Source organism: Pan paniscus, chromosome 3 (assembly GCF_029289425.2).
Source record: "Pan paniscus chromosome 3, NHGRI_mPanPan1-v2.0_pri, whole genome shotgun sequence".
Lineage (NCBI taxonomy): Eukaryota > Metazoa > Chordata > Mammalia > Primates > Hominidae > Pan > Pan paniscus.
The window spans coordinates 11597201-11609392 of record NC_073252.2 but is presented as its reverse complement, the minus strand read 5'-3'; the positions used below and the strand labels follow the sequence as shown (position 1 = coordinate 11609392).

The 12192-nt window shown below is 39.3% G+C and overlaps 1 long non-coding RNA gene across 1 annotated transcript in view; it reads right to left on the bottom strand.

Annotated features, from left to right (window-relative positions):
- Positions 1-12192, bottom strand: part of LOC117979915 (uncharacterized) — a 38364-nt gene that overhangs the window by 9687 nt on the left and 16485 nt on the right. Inside the window, exon 2 of the long non-coding RNA XR_004670980.3 lies at positions 2525-2724. This is a non-coding gene — a long non-coding RNA (uncharacterized LOC117979915). The remainder of the gene's footprint in view (positions 1-2524; positions 2725-12192) is intronic.

Here is a 12192-nt window from a genome sequence, read left to right as displayed (position 1 = left end):
AAAGCCAATGTTCTTCGGAGCACACAACAATAATTCCTTTTCCCATTTTGCTCTGTTCTGGACTCTGTGCCTGCACATGCATCATTTTAATATATGTATAATTATATCATGTTATGTATTTTATTATCATTGCACTAGAGATAATGGACCTTCCCTACTGAAGACTTTGACACATTCACAGCTTTCAAAACAACACAATAATAACTAGTGTTTGAAATACTTCACAGTTGGTCCTTCTATAAACAAAATTCTGTGGAGTTTGAAAACTCTTAAGCTCTTTTTCCATAGCTATGGGGGCTGGTAGAACTGAAAGGGTTTCAAATGTAGAGGAATTTTTACTTTCTTGGCAATCTCATAATTCAAACAACTTTAAGTTTTAAATGTCACACTTGTGATGTACTATAGGTAGTCATTAATAAACATGAATGGGTTTTTGAGGTTCAGAAAACTGGCAGCAAATAAAGGGATGGAAACATTGGTGCAGAGAGCAGGTGCATGCTATAGGGAGCTCCACTTTCCTTGCTCGCTGACATTTGCACAGAGTTAAGGTCAGCCATGTTGGCTGTGATCTTCACAGCCAGCAGGGGAGTTTTCAAAAAGTAAAAGGCTCCTGGTGTCATTCCCCACTTCCACACCTTGGTGGCTGTCCATTGGTAGAAGGTAATTTTGCTTTTTTTGTTTCTTGGGTTTTATTTTCAATGTGGCATTCAAGGCCTGTTGCATGCCTGGCTCAACTTAACCTTTACTGTCCTCTTTCCCCGCTCTGCTGTATGTTGGGCTGCAGTTCAAGCGACAGGGGTGCTAGACACACTAGCCTGCATTCCCAAACAGGCCATCCCTTTTCACATCTCTGTGCCTCACTCAAAACATTTTCCTCCTCTTGCTTCCCAGCAATATCTTATGTGACTTTCAGAGCCCACCTAACACATCACCTCTTGGGATTGACTTCCCCTGGTATTCTACAATAGAAGAACTCAGCACATCTATAACATCCACCAAGCACTTGACTCTCATCTGTAGGGAAGTCTTTACCATTCAGTGTCATTGCCCCTACTGGGTCTGGGTCTATAACCAGGTACAGAGCCCAGCAGCTATGCCTTCACCACCTTGTTTTGTTGAACTTTACACAGCACTGGCTCATAGTTGGTACTCAACAAATGTTTGTTGAAAGAACATTTAGATAGTTGATAGATAGATCAGAGATACTGAGGTTCCTCTACCTTCCTTAATTTAATATTTTCTTTCTCCACATTGAGCAGAAGACTCGCTTGTAAGTCCAGTGGTGTACTGTAGGGCAATGGGAACAGTCTTCCTGGGGTGCAGGAGATGAGGGGTGTAGTGTTTGCGTAGTTTAAAAACAGTAATAAAAACAATTAAAAGTGGGCGTACTTTTTGTTATTACCATGCACTTGTAATGCTAATCAATGTCACTGATAAAATATCCCCCTCTTCAGGCCATTCCTGCCCTCCACCCCTCCTGGTTAGGCCAGGGTCAGGATCTCTCATGATTTCCTCCCCTATGCAGACTCTTTCTATCCTGCAACATGCTTCTGTAGGGCTTCTCCTAGAGATCATTCATCCATTCATTCCTTTAACAAATGTTTATACAGTTATTAATACAGAGCAGCATTGCTAGACAAAGATGAGCACAAAAGAGGTGCTCTTCCTGTCTTAGAGCTTGAATTGCATTTGGGGGAGACAGAAAATAAAATGAGTATGTATCACACGCACACAGATACACACACGTACACACACTTTGGGGTGGTAATTGTTTGAGAACAGTAGCCCAAGATGATGTGATCCTGATGGAGGAGGGGTGCCTTCAGAAGGGTTTTCAGTGGCATCCATTGTGCCTGTGGTGGAGCAGAGTGAGCTGAGGTATGAGTGATGAGAAGCGGCCAGAGATGTGAAGAGCAGGAATAATATTCGCAGCAGAGAGAAGAGCAACTGTGAGGACATAGGGTGGCAAACAGGTGTTATAGAAAAACACCTGCCAAATACTCACAAGGGCAACAGGTATTATGTTTCTGCTGTCTTTTAAATCCTATACTTAGACCTGTCTCTTCAGTTCACCTGTTGATATGGTTTGGCTGTGTCCCCATCCAAATCTCATCTTGAGTTATAGCTCCCATAATCCCTACGTGTTGTGGGAGGGACCCGGTGGGAGATAATTGAATCATGGAGGTGGTTTCCCCCATACTATTCTCATGGTAGTGAATGAGTCTTACAAGATCTGATAGTTTTATAAGGGGAAACCCTTTTCACTTCATTCTTATTCTCTCTTCCCTGCTGCCATGTAAGATTTGCCTTTCACCTTCTGCCATGATTATGAGGCCTCCCCAGCCACATGGAACTGTGAATCTATTAAACCTCTTTTTCTTTATTAATTACCCAGTGTGAGGTATGTCTTTATCAGCAGCATGAAAATGAACTGATACACTTGTGCTCTGTAAACTCTCCTGATTTTTTACCTGGAGACAGGGTGAAACCTGGCAAAAAGATGGAATGTGTTTTATCCCAGTACCTGTTTTGATGTGGCTGACTCTTGTTGGCGGTAACACTGGGCATTTTGACACAGATGGAGGGTTCTCTGTCTCTCCTCTCAATTGTCATCCCTGGTTCTCCATCACGTGGTCCAGATGTGCAAATGATAGGGCTCCAATAGCTCTCCATCCCCTCTTATCAGTATTTCATTTTTGGAGTATGGTTCATGTCGTCTGGTGCCTTAATTCAACAGATAAAGCAACTGAAGCTCAGAGAAACTGAGTTGCTGACACGGTGTCACATAGCTATGTAGTGATATGCTTGAGTGCATAATATGTATCACCCTTCTCTAAACACAAAGCATATGCTGAACATTGTGAAAGTCACTTTACATAGACCATCTTTTCTCAAAAGTCTTAGATGTTAGAGAAAAAAAAATGTGGTGAGGGAGCCTAATTAAATGGCTTCTTATCAGGCATTTCCATAAGAAAATCTCCTTCTCCTTTCTGTATCTCATGTTATCTCCAGATACATATACTTTTCAAAATATGTAGGTCCATTTTTATAGGTGCTTTTGAGGACAATGCTATGGAAATATTGTGTTTTTGCTTTGATGTTTTGCAAGCGTCAGACCCATCTACATAACATCTTGCACAGCAGGCTACACTTTATAACGATTAATACCCCAAGGCTGTGGGTCAGTAATCATTTGTGTAACTGATTGAGCATTAGCTAAGACCACAGACAGTGCCAGAGAGGGTGGAACTGGAATATTAGTGGGATACGCTTTGACAACCGCTAACCAGCTGCAAGCTGAAAATTCTCCTCCTGTACCTGCTATGCTGTTTGTTCTCTTCAGTTTGAAAAGTTAAAAATGAAAGGGCTGTCTGGGCAACCTTAAGAAATATATGACTAGAGTAAAAAGACTTTCACTGAGGCCCATTGTGCTAGAAGCAGGTGGGAAAAGTTTATACTCTCAAAAGCTAAAATAATTACTAAGTAAAGGTATGGATAATTACTCAGAAACTCTAGGAATATTTTACAGGTAATTGTGATGTAAGTGAATGAATTTCACCTATCAAATTTATTTATATATATGTATATATACATTTTATAAATATGTAGGGTTTAACACTGATGAGGATCTATCAATTTGCACATGAACTTGAATCTCAAGTTCAAGTGGTGAAAATATTCAAGAAAGCAACTGAACCATATGTATCAAGGTCCTTAATGGGGTGTATTATCTTTTGGTGAATAATTCTACTTCAAGAAATCTGTTTTTAGGAAATAACAATACCTGAAGGAAAGATGTATGAACAAATATTTTATTAAATGATAGTGTAAAGTGAGACTGAAAGCAACTGAAGTATCTATTAAAAACATATATATGCTCTTACATGCCTTAAAATTATATATACAGTTGACCCTTGAACAACATGAGGATTGAAGGCACCAACCCCCAGTGCAGTCGAAAGTCTGAGTATAACTTTTGATTCCCCAAAACCTTTACTACTAATAGCCTACTGTTGACCTGAAGCCTTACCAATAACATAAACAGTCGATTGACATATATTTTGTATGTTATATGTATTATAGATTGTATTCTTATAATAAAATAGGCTAGTGAAAAAAATACTAGAAGAAAATTATAAGGAAGAGAAACTTATTTACTATTTATTCAGTGGAGAATTGGACCATCATAAAGGTCTTCATTCTGTTTGTCTTCACGTTGAGTAGGCTAAGGAGGAGGAGGAGGAAGAGGAGGGGTTGGTGTTACTGTTTGAAGAGTGGCAGAGGCAGAAGTGAAGGAAGCAAAAGGTGAGGCAGGAGAGACAGGAACCCTCAGTGTAACTTCACAGAAATACAACCTAATTTCTATTTGATATTTCACTTTTTCATTTCTCCATGAATATTTCTATACAGTCACAGTCCTTCTTCTGTCATTTGCTTTAGTTTCAGTGCCTGCATCACAGAAGGGTTCATGTCATAAAAAGAAAACAGAAGCGGTCTTGAATAACCAAAACTCTTCTTCCAGATTATCTAATGTCAATTTGTTTTCTGGCACTTTTTTGTTGTTGTTGTTGTTGTTTGTTTGTTTGTTTTGTTGTTTTCCATCTTCTTCCTCATCATTAGGCACTGGTTTGGGAGCACTCAGGTCCATTGATTCATCTCTTGTTAATTCCTCTGGTGTGATGACTATTAGCTCCTTTCTCCAAGATCCATATAGTGAAACCCTTCACAACTGTCACCTCCCTTCCTTTGCCATATTCACAATCTCTTTCATGACTTCCTGGACTGTCTCTGTCATAAATCTTGTGAAATCAAGCACAACTTCTGGACACAGTTTTCCCCAGCAGGAATTTATTGTCTCAGGTTTTCATGGCTTTTCTCATAGCAACGATAGTATAATTCTTCCAGACTTTCAGAATGTTCTGTGTCAAAGTTCCTTTCCACAGTGTTGGCAACCTTTTCCATAGATCACTGTGTGTAATGAGACTTAAAGGTTTGTATGGCCCTGGATCTAGAGGCTAAACTAGGGATGTTGTGTTTGGAGGCAAATAGATCACTTTGGCACCACAATCAGCGTTTAACTCAAGAGGTTTCAGATGGTCAGAGGCATCATACAATTTCAAAAGAACTTTATGACAGTCCTTTACTAGCAAGGTATTTCCTGACTTTTGAAACAAAGCATCGAAGGAACCAGTCCAGAGAAAGGGTTCTTGTTGTCCAGACCTTACTGTTACACAACCAAAAGACTGTTGGCACTTCTTATAGGTCCCATAGTGTTTCCAAGATTTATGGTATTGCATAAAACACAATGAAAAATATGCAAGAATCGTAAAAGATCACTTTTTACTGTGATTTGCAATTTACTAGAGAGACAAACTGCTCAGGGGATATGATTAGTGTAACCCAGCATTTTAAGCTGATACTGGTAACACATGAGTTTGACTTAATGGCAACAGGAGGTGGCTACAAAATTATTACAATGGTACAGTATTACTACTGTTAATTGTATGCAGTTATAACTTAATACTGCATCTTTACATTTGTTTGCCTTTCTCTTGATTGCAAATGGTGCCATGGTTTGTCTGTGTGTGCATATATTTTGCAAATTTTTAACTTTTCATAATAGACACATGTATCTTATAGTAGTAAATGATAAAATAGACTAGTATTTACATATATTTATGATTCATGACATAGTTACCCTTTCTTAATTGTTTTCAGTATTTCTAGGTGATGCGATTGGTCTGTGAGTTTTTTCAAATTGTCACTTCAAATCCCTCCCAAAATTTCCAATATATTTATTGAAAAAGATCTATGTATCAGTGGACCACCACAGTTGAAGTCCATGCAGTTCAAGGCTTAACTGTCCTGCTTGAATGTTATGCAAGCATCAGGCCCATCTGGCATAGTGTCTAGAACAAATCTTGATCCAGAGAAAACAGTCTACAAGCATTAATATTCTAAGCCTCTGGGTTGGAATATCATTAATCATTTGTGTAAGTGATTGAACATTAGCCAAGACCACAAACAACACCAGAAAGGTTGAAATTGGAACATTAACAGGGTTTGCACTGATGACAATATTTTGCTGACCCAGGTGTGGTTATTTAGAGATTCTTATACAGTTCATGGTACTAGAGATTGATAATTGTTTAAATGTTTTGATACCTATGGTTAATTTCTGAGAATAAAACCCAAAGGAGGAAAATGAAAACAAAGAGCAACAACAGAAAGTCTTACTTCCAAGGATATACATTGTTAACACTTATAATAGTCAAGCTTATAAACAAATCAAATGTCAAGTTTTGTTTTATGTAACATAACTTACATAACAAATCAAATTATAAGACAAGGTTAAGTAACTTGTGGCATAGAAACACAATGGTGTATTGTATAATCTTTATGTGCACATGGAGTTTTTTCTTTCCAGAAAGTTACATAAAATATTGGAGAGTATTTTAATGTTAGTTGAAAACTATAGTGCAAAAAGGATACAATTATAACAGATAAAAATATTATTCTGTGCACTAAGACAATATGTTATTCAAAACACAGTTAACTGGGTGGGTTTGTGTGGTGGGGCTGCAGATTTCTTTTTTCTTTTTCCATCCTGCCTTCTCTTCCTCTCCCCACACAGGTTCTTTGTCAGTCATTAGAAATGAAAATGTCATAACATTAAAGATGTATAGTGTGTCTTTAGAGGAAATAAGCAACAGTAAATTAAGAACACATAAAGGCTATCAGTGCTTTATCAATACCCCATTCACCACACTCATAGAGAGCAGCTAGCATTACAAAGGAATTCACAGAGAGAGTGTGCTCTCCTAAGAGGTGATGAGGACTGAAAATAAAAATAGATTATTAAAAGACTTAGAAAAATTTTTGAATGAAAGGTGTAAAAAAGATTGTTGAGCTCAGCTAGATATTTACAAAAAACACTTAGCTATTGAATTTGATTTTCCACAAAATGCCTCTCAAAATCATTGTCACAAAAGCAACAGACTGGAAAGTAGCAGTGTCCAGATTTTTTGGTTTCTATTAAGTTCTGCCCTGTGGATTCGAAGAGCTGTTATTTGAAGAAATGGGTAAGACCATCTCTGTATGACTCCAAGTGGCTGCATCACCTCTCTAAGGAATATAATTTTATTAATTTAAAGCAGTCTGTGGCAGTGAGGATACCAACAGGAAATACAACAAATTTAAATTGAGATAATTTGGGATTAACTCATTAAGGAACTAACTACAAAGGTATGAATGGGCTATAGTGGAACCCCAGCTCAGCTAATAAAAGAAACAGAGTGGGAAAGACAGTTGCTAGCACTCAGTGGTTTGAGAGTGGTAACTTCAATCAGGGCTACACCTGGGACCCATGGAAATAAGTAGCCTGATTTCCCCCCTCCCACCTGCCAATATCCTGGTGGATGCTGGCTAAATCCATGGGTCAAACTCAATTGGAAGCAAAAATGTAGTCCTGTCTATCAAATGATGGGCATTTGGGATGATTCCATGTCTTTGCTATTGTGAATTGTGCTGCAATGAACATAGGCATGCATGTATCTTTATATAGAATGTTTTCTATTTTGGGGGTTATATACCCAGTAAGAGGATTGCTGGGTCAAATGGTATTTCTGCTTCTGGATCTTTGAGGAATTGCCACACCATCTTCCACAAAGGTTGAACTAATTTACACTACCACCAACAGTGAAAAAGCATTCCTTTTTCTCCACACCTCACCAGCATCTGTTGTTTCTGGACTCTTTAATAACTGCCATTCTGACTGGCATGAGATGGTATCTCATTGTGGTTTTTGTTTGCATTTCTCTAATGATCAGTGATGGACACATGGTGAGGAACAACACACACTGGGGCCTGTTGGGGGTGGCAGGGGAGGGAGAGCATCAGGAATAATAGCTAATGGATGCTGGGCTTAATACCTAGATGATGGGTTAATCTGTGCAGCAAACCACCATGGCACACGTTTACCTTTGTAACAAACCTGCATATCCTGCACATGTACCCTGAAACTTAAAATAAAAATTGAAGAAAAAAATAAAAATAATGTAGTCCATAGAAATCAGCCTCCTGGAAGAAAGCACAGGGTGCTGAAGAAGGATCCAGAGAGCCAGACAGAAGGTGGCCTGAACACAGCCCAAACAAGGAGGAGACAACCCCACAAACCAGTATGCTTTTCATCATTACCATTGGTGAAAAGAGGCTGAAGGATCATTTCTTTGGGAAAGCTAAACTGTATTAGTTTGTTTTCATTGGGGCTGATAAAGACATACCCAAGACTGGGCAATTTACAAAAGAAAGAGGTTTAATTGGACTTTCACTTCCATGTGGCTGGAGAAACCTCACAATCATGGCAGAAAGCAAGGAGGAGCAAGTCAGGTCTTACATAGATGGCAGCAGGCAGAGAGAAAGAGCTTGGCAGGAGAACTCTCTCTTCTTAAAACCATCAGACCTTGTGAAACTTATTCACTATCACGATAACAACACAAGAAAGACTTGTCCCTATAATTCAGTTACCTCTCACCAGATCCCTCCCCCAACATGTGAGAATTCAAGATGAGATTTCGGTGGGGATACAGCCAAACCATATCATAAACAGAGCATGGTGTTTAGACCAGATGGCTTAACATTTTCCAGTTAATTCTAAAACTTTGTAATTCTGAGGTACCTCAACTAAACTAGGGACAAATAAATAACCAATGCAATTATAATTGCATATTATGGTCACAAACTCAAGTCAGGAAAATTGAGCTCTTTATCCCTTTTATAGAGCAATAACCTTTTCTAGCATCCACACTGATTATCTCTGGAACACTTTTACAAAGCAATAAAACCAATGGTATATTTAATTGAAGTATGGGCGTTGATGATCAGCAAGCACAACCTGGGATGAATATGTAATGAGAGCTCTTTTCATGTGGCACTCAAAGATCAGGATGTATAAGAAATACATTTTAATAAGAACTAACATACATTAGGTGCTCATATGTGCCAGGCATGAGCCATGAACTTTATATTAACTCATTTAATCTGGCCAAGAAGCTCTTTCAATTACACACTTTTGTTGCTCTTTCTTTACCTATGAAGGGAAGCAGCTAGGGAAATGTGCTACTCAGATCTCTTGCAATAGGAGGCATATTTTGCTTCTAGTCTTACATGCTGACCCTTGAAATCCATTACCATGATTGTTGAAACCACACTTCCTGAAGACTGCCCCCAGACCAGTTACTGAGCACAGCAGGGCACTCCATTCCCAGTCCAGGTAGAAGCAGGACTGCTTGAATGGCTTTGGCTCAAGCTCTTGAGCTCTATGAGCCTGGCCAAATCTTTCTTGAAACTGTGCTACAGCTGAACATCCTTCCTACTCAAGACTTTTTCTTTCTCTCTCTTCTTTCACAGTTGTCAGACCCATATAGAGATCTGACAGTTCCCCCACCCTTCCCTCCCTGCTACAGACTGAATTGTGTACCTCCCCTCCCCAACCCATATTGAAATGTTGAACCCCTAACAGGCAGTGTGATTGTAGTTGGAGATAGAGTCTTTATGAGATAATGAAGGTTAAATGAGTTCATAAGAGTGGAACCTTAATGGGATAGGACTGTGGCCTCTCTTTCTCTTTACCATATGAGGACTTGGTGAGAAGGTAGGCGTTTGCAAGTTAGGAAGAGAGTTCTCACCAGAAACCAAATTGGCTGGCACCTTGATTTTGGATTTCCCAGTTTCCAGAAGTGTGAGAAAATAAATTTCTGTTGTTTAAGCCACCTGGTCTATGGTATTTAGTATGGTACCAAAAGCTGACTAAAACACCCTTCTAATAAATGTCTTATGTGTTTAATCACATCTTGGCACTGGTTCTCAGCGGACCTGAACAAAATGCATGCACCATCAGAAGTCCTAGGTGTTCGCCTAAATTCACCAACCTTGGGGGTGGCAAGGCTGAGGTGCAAACTCAGGCAATGGAAATCATGAGTCTCCATCTGCTTCCTCTCTAAGCTGTGTTGCCTCTTGAGTTATTCAGGAGCTTAACTTGCCTAGGAACACTTTTTTTTGGAACACCTTCTCTCCCCATTTAAGCAAAGCATTTCAGCTTTTATCATTTTTTTCCCCCGACTTGAAGTCAGACAGCTGTTGTATCCTGAGACTTCTTCACTCCAGCAAAACTTGCCTCTGGTCTTTTATTTAATTCCGTATGGTGGCAAGGGTTTAGATGCCTCCTCACTGTCACTCACCTGGACAGATGAGTTAGACAGATGTGCATGTAAATGGGCTCCTGCAGTTACCAGCTGTGAGACCTCAGACGCCTTGACGGCCCTGAGCCTTTGTTTAATTATGTGAAAAAGTGAGAATTAGCCATTCTTGAGTCATGAGTCACTCGGAGGACTAAGCGAGTTCACATTTAAGGACTGAGGACATTAGCTGGTACATAAAGACCATAAATAATATATCCCGGCCAGACACAGTGGCTCACACCTGTAATCCCAGCACTTTGGGAGGCCTAGGCCGGCGGATCACGAGGTCAGGAGATCGAAACCATCCTGGCTGACACGGTGAAACCCTGTCTCTACTAAAAATACAAAAAATTAGCCGGGCGTGGTGGTGGTCGCCTGTAGTCCCAGCTACTCAGGAGGCTGAGGCAGGAGAATGGCATGAACCAGGGAGGCAGAGCTTGCAGTGAGCAGAGATAGCACCACTGCACTCCAGCCTGGGCAACAGAGTGAGACTCTGTCTCAAAAAAAAAAAAAAAAAAAAAAAACACACACACACACAAAATGCCACTCCTATATGGGTACCTCTTTTGATTTATTTGAATCAGTTGCTTGTAAGTTTGTTTCCCAGAAGTGAATGGAACTACTCTCACTTGCAGTGGTAACTTTTCTACTCCCTCCCTGAGATTTCCGAAGAACAGACAGGAAATTCCATTCAGAAGCTTTGCCTGGTTTGACATTTCCCCATATGTTCCTGTGGGTCAAGAGAAAACGTTCTGATGTCCTAGCTTGGTTATCTGGATCCTGGAATTACTCATGAACTTTATCGTCAGTTGTTGCCACTGCCTATGTCTGAAGCTGCCTGAAGGGGAGAAGAATGAGTCAAGGAGGTCATTCTTTGGTACTACGATTTGATCTTCAATGAAGCATACTTCGTTTTCAACTATTTCTAATTGTTCTTTGCTTAAACCCATCATGGAAAGTTAAAGAACAAGTTCCTGTTGTTGTTGTTGCTGTTTTTGCCATGTTTAAAATTGAATAATAAAGTCAGGGTTCTAGTCTCAGAACAGCATGGTCTTTACCTTGAAGTGGGTAAAATTTGGTTCTACTGCTAATTAGCTGTGTCACTTTAGACAATTTTCTTAATTGCTCTGTGTTTGATTTCTCCAATTGGAATCAAGAATGATTTTCCTTTCTTGGGACTTATTGTGAGGATTAAATGAAATCATGAATGTAAAGGTCCACATTGCTGATGTGCAGAAGTACCTAAATAAATGATCATGTGTGAGCCTGATATTTTAATTAAGTTGCTGCCCTCACCATCTCTGCTGTGTTCCACATTATAAGTCCTCAATGATCCTCAGGGTTTTCAAAATCTTCTTAGTAGAAAATTTCCATCGTTTTATTTATTTCTAAGGAAGTATAGATGACCCCTGGGAAGTTGGCAGTCCCACCTATGACTAATATTATTGGTAGACCTTGTTATAGGAGTGTTATTATGTTGTTTTGTTTTGTATTTTTGTTTAAAGATTTTTTAATTTTTTCCATTGAATCTAGGTTCTGTTGAGAAATCATATTTTAGGCCATGTGATACTCCTCTGGCTCTGTTTATTTCCTTGCCTATTTGGTCTTCAAATGACTCCTTTGAAGTATGCCAGAACACCTGGAAAGTGTCATTGAATGGTCCCTTGGTTATTACCTGAATTATACAATCCATCCAGCAGGTACCATTTCCTGTTGCTATAAATTCTGGAAGTATTATACTATTCTCTTAAGGACAATGAATCTTATTGTTTTCTTAAAAGGAGTATTGTTGAATATTTTGTTATTCCTAAATACCCTTTTTTAAAATTATTGTTCTCCACTTCACTTTCTTTTTTTTTTCTTTCTTTTTTTTTCTTCTTTTTTTGAGACGGAGTTTCACTCTTGTTGCCCAGGCTGGAGTGCAGTGGTGTGATCTTGACTCACCGCAACCTCC